This window comes from Chinchilla lanigera, unplaced genomic scaffold (assembly GCF_000276665.1).
Source record: "Chinchilla lanigera isolate Chin_1 unplaced genomic scaffold, ChiLan1.0 scaffold00060, whole genome shotgun sequence".
Lineage (NCBI taxonomy): Eukaryota > Metazoa > Chordata > Mammalia > Rodentia > Chinchillidae > Chinchilla > Chinchilla lanigera.
The window spans coordinates 12,494,140-12,506,536 of NW_004955461.1; the positions used below are offsets into that span (position 1 = coordinate 12,494,140).

General features: G+C 44.1%; 1 protein-coding gene across 2 annotated transcripts in view; it reads right to left on the bottom strand.

Annotated features, from left to right (window-relative positions):
• The window catches only part of Fam135b (family with sequence similarity 135, member B), a 298,271-nt gene extending 288,616 nt beyond the window's left edge, over positions 1 to 9,655 (bottom strand). Inside the window, exon 1 of one of the 2 annotated variants that reach the window (XM_005398048.2) lies at positions 9,453 to 9,655. The gene's annotated coding sequence lies outside the window, so the exon portion shown is untranslated. Of the gene's footprint in view, positions 1 to 9,420 lie in introns of both variants that reach the window. The other variant, XM_005398047.2, reaches the window with a different exon arrangement.
• Positions 9,656 to 12,397: the final 2,742 nt, after the last annotated feature.

The following is a 12,397-nucleotide window of genomic DNA, read 5'->3' on the forward strand; positions in this document are numbered from 1 at the left end:
AATCCTTTTATCCCCTTTCAATCTTTCCCTCTTTCCCTCTTTCTCTCTTGTTCTTACTCTCTCTCCCTTTTGCTCCTCCTCTCCCTCAACTGAGAGCAATCACTCACACTTCCAGCTGTACCTCTCAGGAACCTGACCTAACACAAGGAATCAGCAGAACCACTCTACGAAGACCAAGGAACTTCACTGGCCCACAAAGTGTCAGAACTAGAATGGTCCAACCTGCCTATGTTGTACAGGACTAAGCAATTCCTAATATGCAGGACTTTCAGTACGTTATTGAAAGAGTTTTATAAAAATTGACCTAATTGGTCACAATGACCACAAGTGGAGTGAAAGAAAGTGTGCCTCACTCTGAAGACTGTGCTTTTTCATTGTCATGACCCTGCCTCATGCACGCTCAGAAGTCTTGCTCTGCTGGTTCTCCCCAGAGAATGCAGCTAAGACCTGACACCCCATGCAGAGATGCTGGCAGATGCTTGAGGAAGCGCAGTCTTTCTCCTAGGACATGTGTTCTTAGCTGGGCCATGAGGGAACTGCAGAAGATAATCTTCCTGACACAATGGCTACATTATTTTTGCTAAGAGCGGCTGTAGATTTCATCAGATGTTCAAAGTGATCCTTGACATAATTATGCGTATTAATAATAATAATAATTAAGAGTAAGAAAAATTGTCAAGGAAATCATGGTTTTTATCTCTGGAGTAAGCAACACAGCAGAGTGTTTGCACTGATGTCTCATATTTGCGGGTCTCAAGCAGAGCTGATCCCCAGAAATGGGTCAAGCACACACCCCTGCATTCACCAGAGTATTACAGATGGAAATAATCTGCTGCATATCTATGGCCAAGTCTGTACTCATCCTTGTCCTTAGAAATAAGGAGAAGACTGCTCTTTTATTTGAACTGAAACTTAAAAGACACTTACCACTGTTTCCTAGCATATGGGGAGGGCAGGCCATTCCAGGAGATGGAGCAGCAACAGGGAGCAGGCTGCCACTGTCCCTACAGTGAGTCCAATTTCCCACTGGGTATGTTAAATGCTGCTTAAAAGCGCTGTAGTTACTGGTTTTAAATTGAAAAACAAAAAAATCATTTTATTATTCAAGATTCCTCGTATTAACTCTTCCCTTTGTTTTGTGGTAAATATGTATTACAAGTTCCTAAGTACCAGGAAGTTTTCTAATTGTTTGTTGCAGCTATAAACATGACAGGTGATCCTGCCTCTTCTTACCCCTCCAGCATTTTTACTTTATACCATTTCCTCAAGCTCTACCCCTAGTCATAGTCTGTGTCCACACATTTCTGTGTCTACTGCATTGCCCCAACTCCTGGGCTCCACACTGGCATGTCTTTCTTCCTCCCCCAACTCTGTATCCCTTGTTAATCTATATAACCCCCGTTTACTATTTATGTCTCACCACAGATACCTCATCCTTCAGGGAGATTCCATCAGCACTTCCAGCTTGGGCTGCGATCCTTCTTCTCCACTCTGATGTTTCACCTCTGTCACAGTCTTTGCTATGGGGTGTAACAATTGCTTTTCTACTTGCTTGTCTTCTTCAAAAGCTGTATGTTTCCTAAAGATGTATATTATCTTCTCCACCTCCCTGAGCTTCCAGAACAGAGCTTGGGACCCAGTGAGCACTTAGGAGATGTTACGTGGAGTCCAAGGCCCTTCACTGAATGCTTGGAAAAATGGCAATTGGGAAGTTAACTCTTGCCTGAAGAAAACACCTAAATAGTTTTAAAGTTAAACCTGAAATATGTGTCTTAGATTTTTATCCAGTTTTCTTGTCAGGTACCAGGCTTATCACAGAATGTAAACCCAGTTCTTAAGCTTATACAAATACAGCCCAGCAGGGATTCCAGTTCTGAACTACAAAGTTAAACACCCTGAGGCAGGAGCCAAAAGGGTTTCACAGGGAGGAACTGAGGGTCTAAGGCATCTCTGGAAGCTCCACAGGGGATGTGAGCTCTGTCCCGGAGACTTGGCAAAGGGCACACCTGGGTGGGAGAAGCAGACATGTCTGAGAAAGGTGTGCAGGTGGAGACCTTCTATCCTGTTCCAGCCAGAGTTCACTCCATCCACCCAGGAACTTCCTTTTGAAGGCACTGCTCCAGGAAGATGCTTCCCCAGGGGGAGACAGGTTCTGCTTCCGGAATATTCATAGGAAGAATACCCAGCTGCATCTCCTCTACCCCACCAGCCTGGACAGCACCCATCCCTGGCTTCTCTCTCCCTAGCTGAAGACAAGGAGCTTAGAGATGATGACATCACTTCAACATCTGCTGAAGTAAAACAGAATTAGAAACAGCCCTCAAGGAGAAAGAAACATCTCTCATATATCATGAAGCCAAAAAAAAAGCTGTACCTTCAATTAAATACAGAGCAAACCATCAGGAGCATGCAGTAAAAGAAATAGGTCTGAAGTAACAAAAAAGTGAACATTAACAATCCTACCAGTGCCTAGTTGAGGATACCTCTAACAATAACCCTGTAGGTTTCAGTGTCCAAAGAAATGTCTCATAAAAATTCGGTCTTAGTAATCTTGATAATCAATGATCTAGTCATACCTGAAATATTGTAGGGATATAATAAATCATCATTTTATTTTTTTAATCCATTATTTTGGAACACGTCATTTATCTCACTTGATTCTTCTCTGTCAGTGTTGGGAATAGCACCTAGCCTAGAACCATACCCATCCTACATTCATTTATTCATTCAAATTCTTATGTAATATATGAGAACCTGTATTACACTGAAGATCTGTTCTCAAGAGCTGCATATTGAACTTTATAATATAAAACAATGATAAGAACTATAAGTACTCTAAGGAAAGGTATGACAAAGGTATGAGGGTGGAAATAAATGCCAGAGTTTTATTTCAGAAATTCATGGCAAAGATGGTAAGATAACATCTGACTTGCAGCCAGAATAAAGTGGGGACTACTATGTAGTTATCTGAGTGGTATCCAGGAAGAAGGATACCAAGCACCAGGGAGGACCCCTGAGGAGGCCAGAATGGTGGAAGAGCGTGGGTATGGTGGAAAGCAGAAGGAACTATGACTGAGATGGTGCTTAGGATTGAAATGGGGAGAAAGTCACATAGGTCTTGCAAACATCCGAAGTGTGGAAAGGGCTTGGGGTTTAGTTATGAGTTGGGAAGCTGCTGAAGGACTTTGGGCCAATGAAGTTGATGAGGTTCTAGTTTTACAACTATCTGGCTAGCCGCCATGTGCACAGAGATAGGGAGAGGCTGGAATACCAACATAGAGTAGGATTGATTTGTCCAGGTGAGAGCTGGAAGGACTTGAACCAGAGCAATTGTGGTGAGGATGGAAGTAAACACCAGGAGTCAACTGGCCCCACTTTCATCTTTCCTGAGCTTCATTGATGGTCCCAAGTCCTAGAGCATTCTACCGACATTCCTGAGAAATGATGCACTATATTCATTTATCTGACCCTCTTCCTCTCTAACATTCTATCTCACACTAATTCCTGTCCATCTTCTCTGTTCATCCAGACTCTCAGCGACTGAACTAAAGTGCTTATCTAGAAAGTCACCTCTAAGCCCATCGTATCTTCTGTGTGATGTAGCTTCCCTAATCTAGCTTCTACTGTGCACCTGAAGAGAGTGTTCTGCCCAATGACAGCACATCCCATGGCTCCCTATGACCTTTACAGGAGAGGAAGGGCTCAGTGGGCTGGCTCACAGAGCTGTCAGAAATGAAGCCCCTAAGTATGTATCCAGACCCAGTGGACACCTTTGCTTCTCTGTCCTCCATCCCAGCCCTGCCTCTATACATCACTTCTTGCTACCAAGTTTTCCTTTGTATATAGCACTATCCTTCTGATTTCCCTTTCCTCCAGTCCCCTGTGGCAATATCTTCAGACCTCACCCTAGACCCCATTTCTTCTCTGGAACCATCTTGACATCTTTCCCAGGGAATGTGTGAGCAGCACTTTCTCTGGCTTCCCAGAAACTTCTACATTGCCTGGTTTGTTCGTGTGAATTTTCATGTCTGATTTTGCAAGAACATACTCAAAAGGCAAGGACTTTGCTCAAGTTGAATCCCAAGGAATGGAATGATGAGTGGGACACAGTGGTCTACATATGCAAATTCTGTAGCATATGGTGGGCTAATTATGAATATGTCCTGCACCAGGCACACCAAAGTGTCACTCCATCCATACCAGAAGTGGAAGACCACAGAGCCAGGCTCATTGTGCCAATTTCCTTTGTGACACTGAAATCTCCCTCAGTAATCATTCCTAAGATTGGTGAGTATCCATCTGGAAATGATTCATGTTTGAGCAGAAACATTTGACATTGCTGAGCACCCCGTGTCTGGCAAGCTCGGCCAGTATCAGCAATGTCATGAATTTCCACAAGCTCTGAGAGGTAAAATTGGGTTTCATATATATAGTTTATTGTACGTTGAATAAAAGAGAATTGCCAGGTTGAACAAAACAGAGAACGTCTTGTCTGGGGACAGATAAAAATTAGGCTTGGAGAAGGGGTGGAAGAAGCATTAAGCAACATCCTAAGTGCCAGGATCATCTTGGACATACTAGCCTATAGTCTAAAAAAATTCAAAAAGAAGAGAAATTTGATGATGGAGTATGGGTATACAATGAGCATACTGGAGCATGTAGTTTTGTACTGACTAAGAGCCTTGAGGTAAAAGTGAAGAAAGACCATCAATGTAACCTCTGTGAGGTGAAGAGAGCTAGGCAGGACCACTGCAATCATTCAGGACATTAAAATATGAATAAACTGAAATTCAGACTGGAGATCAACAGTCTGAAACAAGTGTCAGATACAGACTCAGTCCCTGAATCTAAACCTTTAGTTTCTTGTTCTCCGTACTAATAATCACACATACCAACAAAAAGTAGATGAGCTACTGCTACATATTTTTTCACATTCTCACTGTCTCCCTGCCTCTGTCTCTCTTTCTGCCTCTATCTCTGTCTCTGTCTCTCTCTCTCTCTCTCCCCATATCTCTCTCATAGGGAGAGATAAAATATAAAATGTAAAATATGGGAAGGAAATGTATTTTGAGTATTTTAAAAATGCTAGAACTTTCTATTATTGGCAACTGAATCTATCACATAGAAATTACATGGCACTTTTTATGTATATGTACCCAGAACTATCTGGAAAGGTAGCTGTCATTATAATATTATGCAAATAAGGCAAATGGCTGAGGAAGCAAGATGATTTGCTGAAGGTGACACAGGGACAAGAAGTGGAGGAGTCAGGGTTGAAGCCCAACTTGTCACATGCCATGTAATTAGCAAAAAGATTTTGCTCATTCTCTAGAACAAAAATGAAATAAAAGAAAGAATTTTCTTGGGTATAATATTGTGCAGTTTATGAAAAGCTTTTTACTATATAGCTAGTAATTCATTTACAGCACTCAGAACCCCTTTAAGTGGAGCAAAACCAATCACATTTTACAACTGAGAACACTGAGGAACAAGAAGATCAAGTACCCCAATTCCTGGTCTTGTTAGAACTGTGTCTGAATTAGGCCTTCCTAAGCCAAGATATGTGTTTTTCCATTAGATGAGAGCTGAATTGAGGAACAAAATTCAAGAGAGAGAAATACATTTTAAGGCCAAAATAGTACATCACAGCAAAAGAAACAACCAATAAAGAAGCAATCAACAGAGTGAAGTGGCAATTTTCGGAATGGAAAAAAATGTATAGCCATTCCTGAGATAGAGGTCTACTATATGGAACATATAAAAAACAAAAAAATTGCCCTCCCCAAAATAAAAGACCTAGTAAAAATGGACAAGTGAAATGAATAGACACTTCTCAGTAAAAAAAGTACAAATGACCAATAAACATGTGAAAAATGTTCAGCATCTCTGACTATTAAAGAAATGTAAATTACGACATACTAGCATTTCATCATACACCAGAAAGAATGTCAATCATGAAGAAATCAAATAATAACAAACACTGGCATGGCTGCAGTGAGAAAGGGACCCTTCTACACTGTTGGCGGAAATATAAATTGGTACAACCATTATGGAATCAGTATGGAAATTTCTCAAAAACCTAAAAATAGAAATTCCATTTGACCCAGCTATCCCCCTTCTAGGTAGCTTCCAAAAGACCTGAAGATATCATATCACAGTGATACATGTGTACCAATGCTTACAGAGTCACAACTCATAATAACCAAATCATGGAAGTAGCCTATCTGTCCAACAAGAGGTGAATGATAAAGAAAATGTGGTATCCATACATAATGAAATACTACTCAGCTACAAAGAAGGGTAAATCCAAGTCATTTGTAGGGAAATGGATACATCTTGAAAACATAATGATAAATGAAATAAATCAGGCATGCAAACTTAAGTACCATATAATTTCTTGCATTTGAGTAATCCAAAGTACAAATGAAGGGCAAAGTAAAACAGTGTTAGAAGGAAACAAAGAGATAGATCTTTGAGAATGGAAAGAAGACCAAGGGATTGAGGGTGAGGGGAGGAGGGGAAGGAAAGGGGACTTAAAATAACGTAAGATTGGTCATGTACACATACCAACTGTCCACAGTAAATGTAATCGTTACATGTCACAGCATGAAGTAAAAAAATAACAGCAAAAATAATAAAAATGGGGAAGTGCATCTACAGATGCAGAGAAAGAAATTTAAAAGAATCAATTTATGTTAAGTACATGCATCTACTCTTTAAGTTGAATATAAACATCAGGTACTTCAAACTTGTATTAATAAAATCAATTAGTAAATTGAAACACTCCATCAGAGGCTCTCAACAAATGCTAAATGAAACCTGTTCAGCACCAGATTACAGCTATCTGAAAGTGCTCGCTTCAACAAACAGCATTTTGAAGCAAAGTATGTGTTTCTGTATTCCTTTGTGCTTCAATGAACTGACCCTAAATGACGCATAGCAACCCCACAAACACCAGGTTTCCCACACTCCTTGAAAGCGAGGAAGAAATCAGGGTTGGGCTTTGTGATGTTCTCTCTGCACAGATGGTGAGATTGCAGGTAAGGCCTTCTCACTCATCTAGCAGTATTGAGTATGACAGGGACTGCACCAGGTCCCGGGCCACAGCCAAGATGGAACAGGTAGAGGTCCCTGGCCTAAGGAAGGACTGTGTCTAAAGAGGGCTCAGGGTGTACACAGTGACACAGTGCAGATTGTCCCAAAGCAGACCCCAAAGCCTTGTGAAAGCGCAAGAGAGAGAACCTGGGAAGGAGATTTTGAACTGCCTCACTAAGTGAAGAAAGAAGTGAGAAATATCCACCTCTGCAGAGAGGCCACCATGAGCAACAGTAGGGATATAAAAGACCAGAGAATAATACAGCACAGTTCTGGGTCCTCCAGAAATTTCAATTCCCTCACCAAGGAACTCAAGCTGTAAGCACACAGTCAATTTCATCAAACTGAGCAAACATTTGGTAAACACTAGATTATAGCACAGAAATGGACAAAGGTAAGGCAGCTCTAGAGGAGCCCACAGCATGCTCAGGGTATACGTCTAATCAGCACAAAAAAGCAGCCCTACTGTGTGTCAATCTCCGTGTCCACTACCAAATGCTCGATTCCACCCTGAAATGAGCAGAACTCACTGTTTCCGAGTAGACAATTACTGCATTCAAAGGCAAAGTTCTTGACCTTCAGCTCTCATAAGCAAACAGGGTAACATGCATCATTGTCCCCTGCTAAAGGCCACTTTATATTGTCCTGATCACTGAATTACTGTGTTTCAGCTGTGTGTCACTAAAATTTCTACTTCCTTTTCATAGCTGCTGGCTGTTTAATGATTTGCTGATCCAAGAAATGAAGTTTCTTTACAACATAACAATAATTTCTTTTATTTGCATAGAACATTGGTTTTTAAAAAGCCATTGCCCTCCATCCTTTCCACTATCCCATTTGATGACTGTAAGAACCTAATAAACTCTGAGACTTGTTAGTGTCCCATTCTACAGATGAGAGAAAGAAATCTGAAACCTCAGCAAGGTGGGACAATTCAAGGTCACACAGCAGATGTGTGATGAAATCAAAGTTCAGTCAGTGTCTCTGACTCCTAGAACTTGTCCTCTTTTCCTTACACCTAACCACCTGCCTAGATTATGGTAATATCATCCTCATTATGACACAAATCCCCAGATGAAATGCTGGCCAAATCATTACCCTTCGGGTCACATAACTACACCATAAATTAAAAACCCAATTAAAGAACATAGCCTTTTAACTAGGACTCACCACCATCCCCTGGGGCCTGGATATAAAGGGAGAGCCCTTTCAAAGTCAAGGGCTGCCCGTTCTGGAAATTGCCCAGAGACCTACTTACCTATATGCAAGAGCTTTCAGACCCATATTACTCACCTGACTATACTTCCTTTCTATTATACAGCTCTGCTTCCCACTGAGCTAGGTGATAATCACATCCAAACCTCTGAACCCCTCTCTGACCTGCAGATGCAGTGTGGACGCTGGGCTGGGAAATACTACTTAGCATCAAGAGCATCAGAGCCTGATGGAAAACAATGCCCCCGTAGTTCACATAGTGAACTGAAGTGAGCTGCCCTAAATGCCTGGAAAGTGGGATACTTTGCCAATGGCCAGGGGCAAAGGATGTCACTGCTCCATGCAGTGGAGAAGAAGCTAGAAAAGAAGTGAGTGAAAGAGAAGACGGAAGCCTTGAGTGCTAGCTTGCAGTTTGATTCCAGTTCCCACCCCATCCCCAACAGCCACTGACAATAGCATGATAAACTCCAGGGACACCCCCAGGGCCCAAGCTGGTAGGAAATACTATTTCCCTTGTCTAAATATTCCCTTTGCTGGCTGAATTTGAAGCTGGCTTTACAGATCAAGAGCCAGTTTGCACTCTGGTCCTTTTCCCTGTCATAGCTGAGCTGCAGTACACACACACACACACACACACACACACACACACAAACACACTCACACTCACACACACAACCTGTGCCCCAGCCAAGGCACGGGAAAAAAAGGTCTCCTGGTCAGACTGGACCACAGAGAAAGGCTGCCACTGCCCTTTCTACCCCAGCACCGCCTCCTGGGAGACTGTCCTGGGTTCACTGGATCAAAGCATCTGAATCGACAGGATCTGTAGGTGTTCCCCCTAGCCTCCAAGTGGGACTTGTGTGGGGACCACTTTATTAACCCGGCATCTCCCCACCCACATCGATGCTTCGTGCCCTCTCAAGAATTGTCCCTGTGGGGGCAACACCGGAGGGCAGAGAGATGGGCAAACAGAGAGCAATGAACCAGATTTCGCGGCAGAATCCCTGTTCAGTAGCAGAAAGCCATCCAACTAGCAACCGCGCTTGCAGAAACGTCACTGCCACAGAGGAAAGAGTTTTGCAGCTGCCGATCCCGAGCGCTCTCACCTACCTGTCTCCCACTGCAGGGCTCCCCTCTCTCACCTCTCAGGGCCCGGCTCTGGCTCTGGGTCCCTCACACTGTTCCTTTCTCCTCCCGCAGCCAACACTTGCAGCGGCGGTGGGCGGACCAAGGAGGAGGTCGCGCACGGCACCTGCGAGCCGAATCTTAGGTCTCCACAGCACTGCTGCCTGGAGGAGGAGCGAGAGGATGCTGCCCTCGCCGCAGCCGCCACCGCGGCTGCTGCCGCCGTGGTGCTGATGCTGTTGCTATGGTTACAGAACTCCGCAGCTGCCCCCTCTCGTGCAACAGCTGCCGGGCCCTGGCCTCCTCCGGGCAGCCCCAGGGAAAGGCACCAAGAGGCCAGATTGGGAATCACTTAAGGCAATTCGCCACCACCACTGCCAAAAAGGAAGCACGTAGAGCCTGTGCTGACGTCCTGGCTCGCGCTGCCAGGGCTGTGCTCACCTCTGGCGCCCTTGCTTCTCTCCTTCCTTCTCGGGACACGGCCAGACCCCGCGTCTCACAGCGCGCCCTCGCGGCCTGGAGAGCGCGCCCGCCTGGCGCTGGCTCAGCGCCCTCAGCCCTGCGCACCGCGGGGAGGCTGTGCGACTGGCTGGGAGGCGCCGTTCTGCTCTCCTCACCTCTATCCCTTTTCCACCCAGTCCGCTACAGAGACCTTCTCAGAATAGGCAGCTGCCCCAAGGCCAAAGACGCCTGCCCGCTGGCCTGCGGAGGGCGCACTCTGTAAGACCAGATGTCTGGCCCTCAACAGCACGGGCTGGCCTCGAGCATGCTCAGTCTGGTCGGCTGGCCCTAGAGCTAGAAGCTCTGGGTGCAGAGGACAGGTTCGGGCCTTCTTCAGACCATGCAAGAGAGGGGCGTTACACTTGGAGGTCAGGGCAACAAGGTGATGCCTGACAGAGGCTTAATGCCTGAGCAATCCGTACCTCAACATTAAGTTCCAGTTGCCCTGAACGAAACAACTCACTCATGACTAGCAGCTGTCCTCATTTCAAGCTCAATATCCAGGGCTCAGGAAGGTGTGATATTCAGTCCATGGAGGAGGAAAGAAGCACACTTCCATCTACTTAAGGGTCCTTTGCAGAGTATATTACATGGGGATTCTGTTGTCCTCACTATCCCCAGAATAAAAAGTTCTCATGTTGCCCCTCGTACAGATGATTGATCATTCTTAGGGACGGAGCCACAGCTGGGACTTGAAAGCCTGGTCCTCCCTTCCTTAGCCTAGGATGCACTAATTCCCCCTAACTAATGGCAAGCAATTACAGACATGTATGCTTAACCTCCGATCCAGCTGGGATGGGGGTGGGGGAAACGAATATATGAAAGATTCTTTAAAGATGGCACAGTAACAAGCAGGGAAGGGTAATAAAGGGGAATAATACCCCTTCCAGAATGAGAGGTCTGGCCAGGAAGGTCTCAAAGTCGCATAGGCAGAGCTGGGTTTTGATCCACACTGATATCCTATGGTGGGATGGAGCATGCCAAGGGATGAGGCATATCAAGTGCGGTGGCATCCTGGCAAAAGGGGTGGATGTGACCCCTAGAACAGTGGGAACCACTGAAGGAATTTAAGCAGGTGAAAGGGAAGTGGGTCAGAATGTTGAGAAGGTAGCTCTACTTGTCAGCTGTGGCAGTGGACAGAGTAGTTGTTAAAATTGCCTCCTGAGGGGGCCACTGGGAAAAGGGACAGAATACTTAAAGACCCCAATCTGTCTTCTTGGTTTGTCCTCTATGAAGCCCCCAGCCAGAACTTGAACAATGTATGTCTTGGTGAATGTTTGATGAATGACAGATAAGTGACTATTTATTTCTCCATTAAGAAATTGATCTTTCTTTTACAATTTTTTGTCCTTGACAGGTTCCCAAAATCATACAAAATTTAGATTGCTATCCATATTACATTTTTATGTAACCTTATTTTTAATTCAATACAAGCCCCCAGCATTTTCCTCTGAAGTCACCAGGCCCCTGCAGAGGTTATAGGCTACACTCATAGTTTATTTACATGGGGGTGTGTTTCAACTGTCTATATAAAAAAGTTCCATGATACATTAAATGAAAAATTAAAATGCAGAATAGTGTCTAAAACATGATCATTCTTGTGACATAATGATTCATGTTAATTTACATTTGCTTGCACTGGCATAGAAGTATGGTATAAGACTATGTAAGAAACTTGGAGAAATGACTATTAGCTAGGGGAGGATAAGAGAACAAGTTTGGGGTCAAAATGAAGCTTTCAATGTACACTTCCATAAGACACTTTTTAGTTCAATTTGGAAAAAATATTCTGTCTTGGTTACTTTTCTCATTGCTGAGACAAAGTACTCAAAGTTAATGGAGGAAAGGTTCATTTGGCTGACAGTTTGTAGAGGTTTCAGTTCATAATGGGCTGGCTCCAAGGCAGGGAGAAATCTCTGAGGAGAAACAGTTCATGGCAGGCAGAAGGCGAAAGACAGCAAGCAGCAAGCTCCAAGTGAAGAGCAGCAACCCTCTTTCTGTCCCTTATATCTTATGTAGACTACTCATCCTCAGGGCAGATAGCACTCACACCCAAGGTGGAGCAACCATAATCCTAGCATCACACCAAGAATCAGTCCTAGCATCACACCCTTGATCCCAGTAGCATACACCCTATATCCAGCCACCTCCAAGAAGCCCCATCTTTGACTGCATGAGGCTGTGGGCGGACCTCTAGACACAAGACATAACAGATGCATATATGTACACATTATACACACAGAGACATGTAAATTTGTGACTAGAATTTCAGTGAATTTTGGGACAACCTCCAATACAACATTCAGCTGTCCCAAATGGATTGTCTGAAACCTATTCCCAACCCAAGTTCTCTGTGTGGCAAAATAGTACTATGAATTATACTGTGACATCTTCCTCTTCTAACTCTGTTTGTGGGTGAATCTGTATGACAAGCAAGGCCCTTCTACCTGAGAAAGGGCCT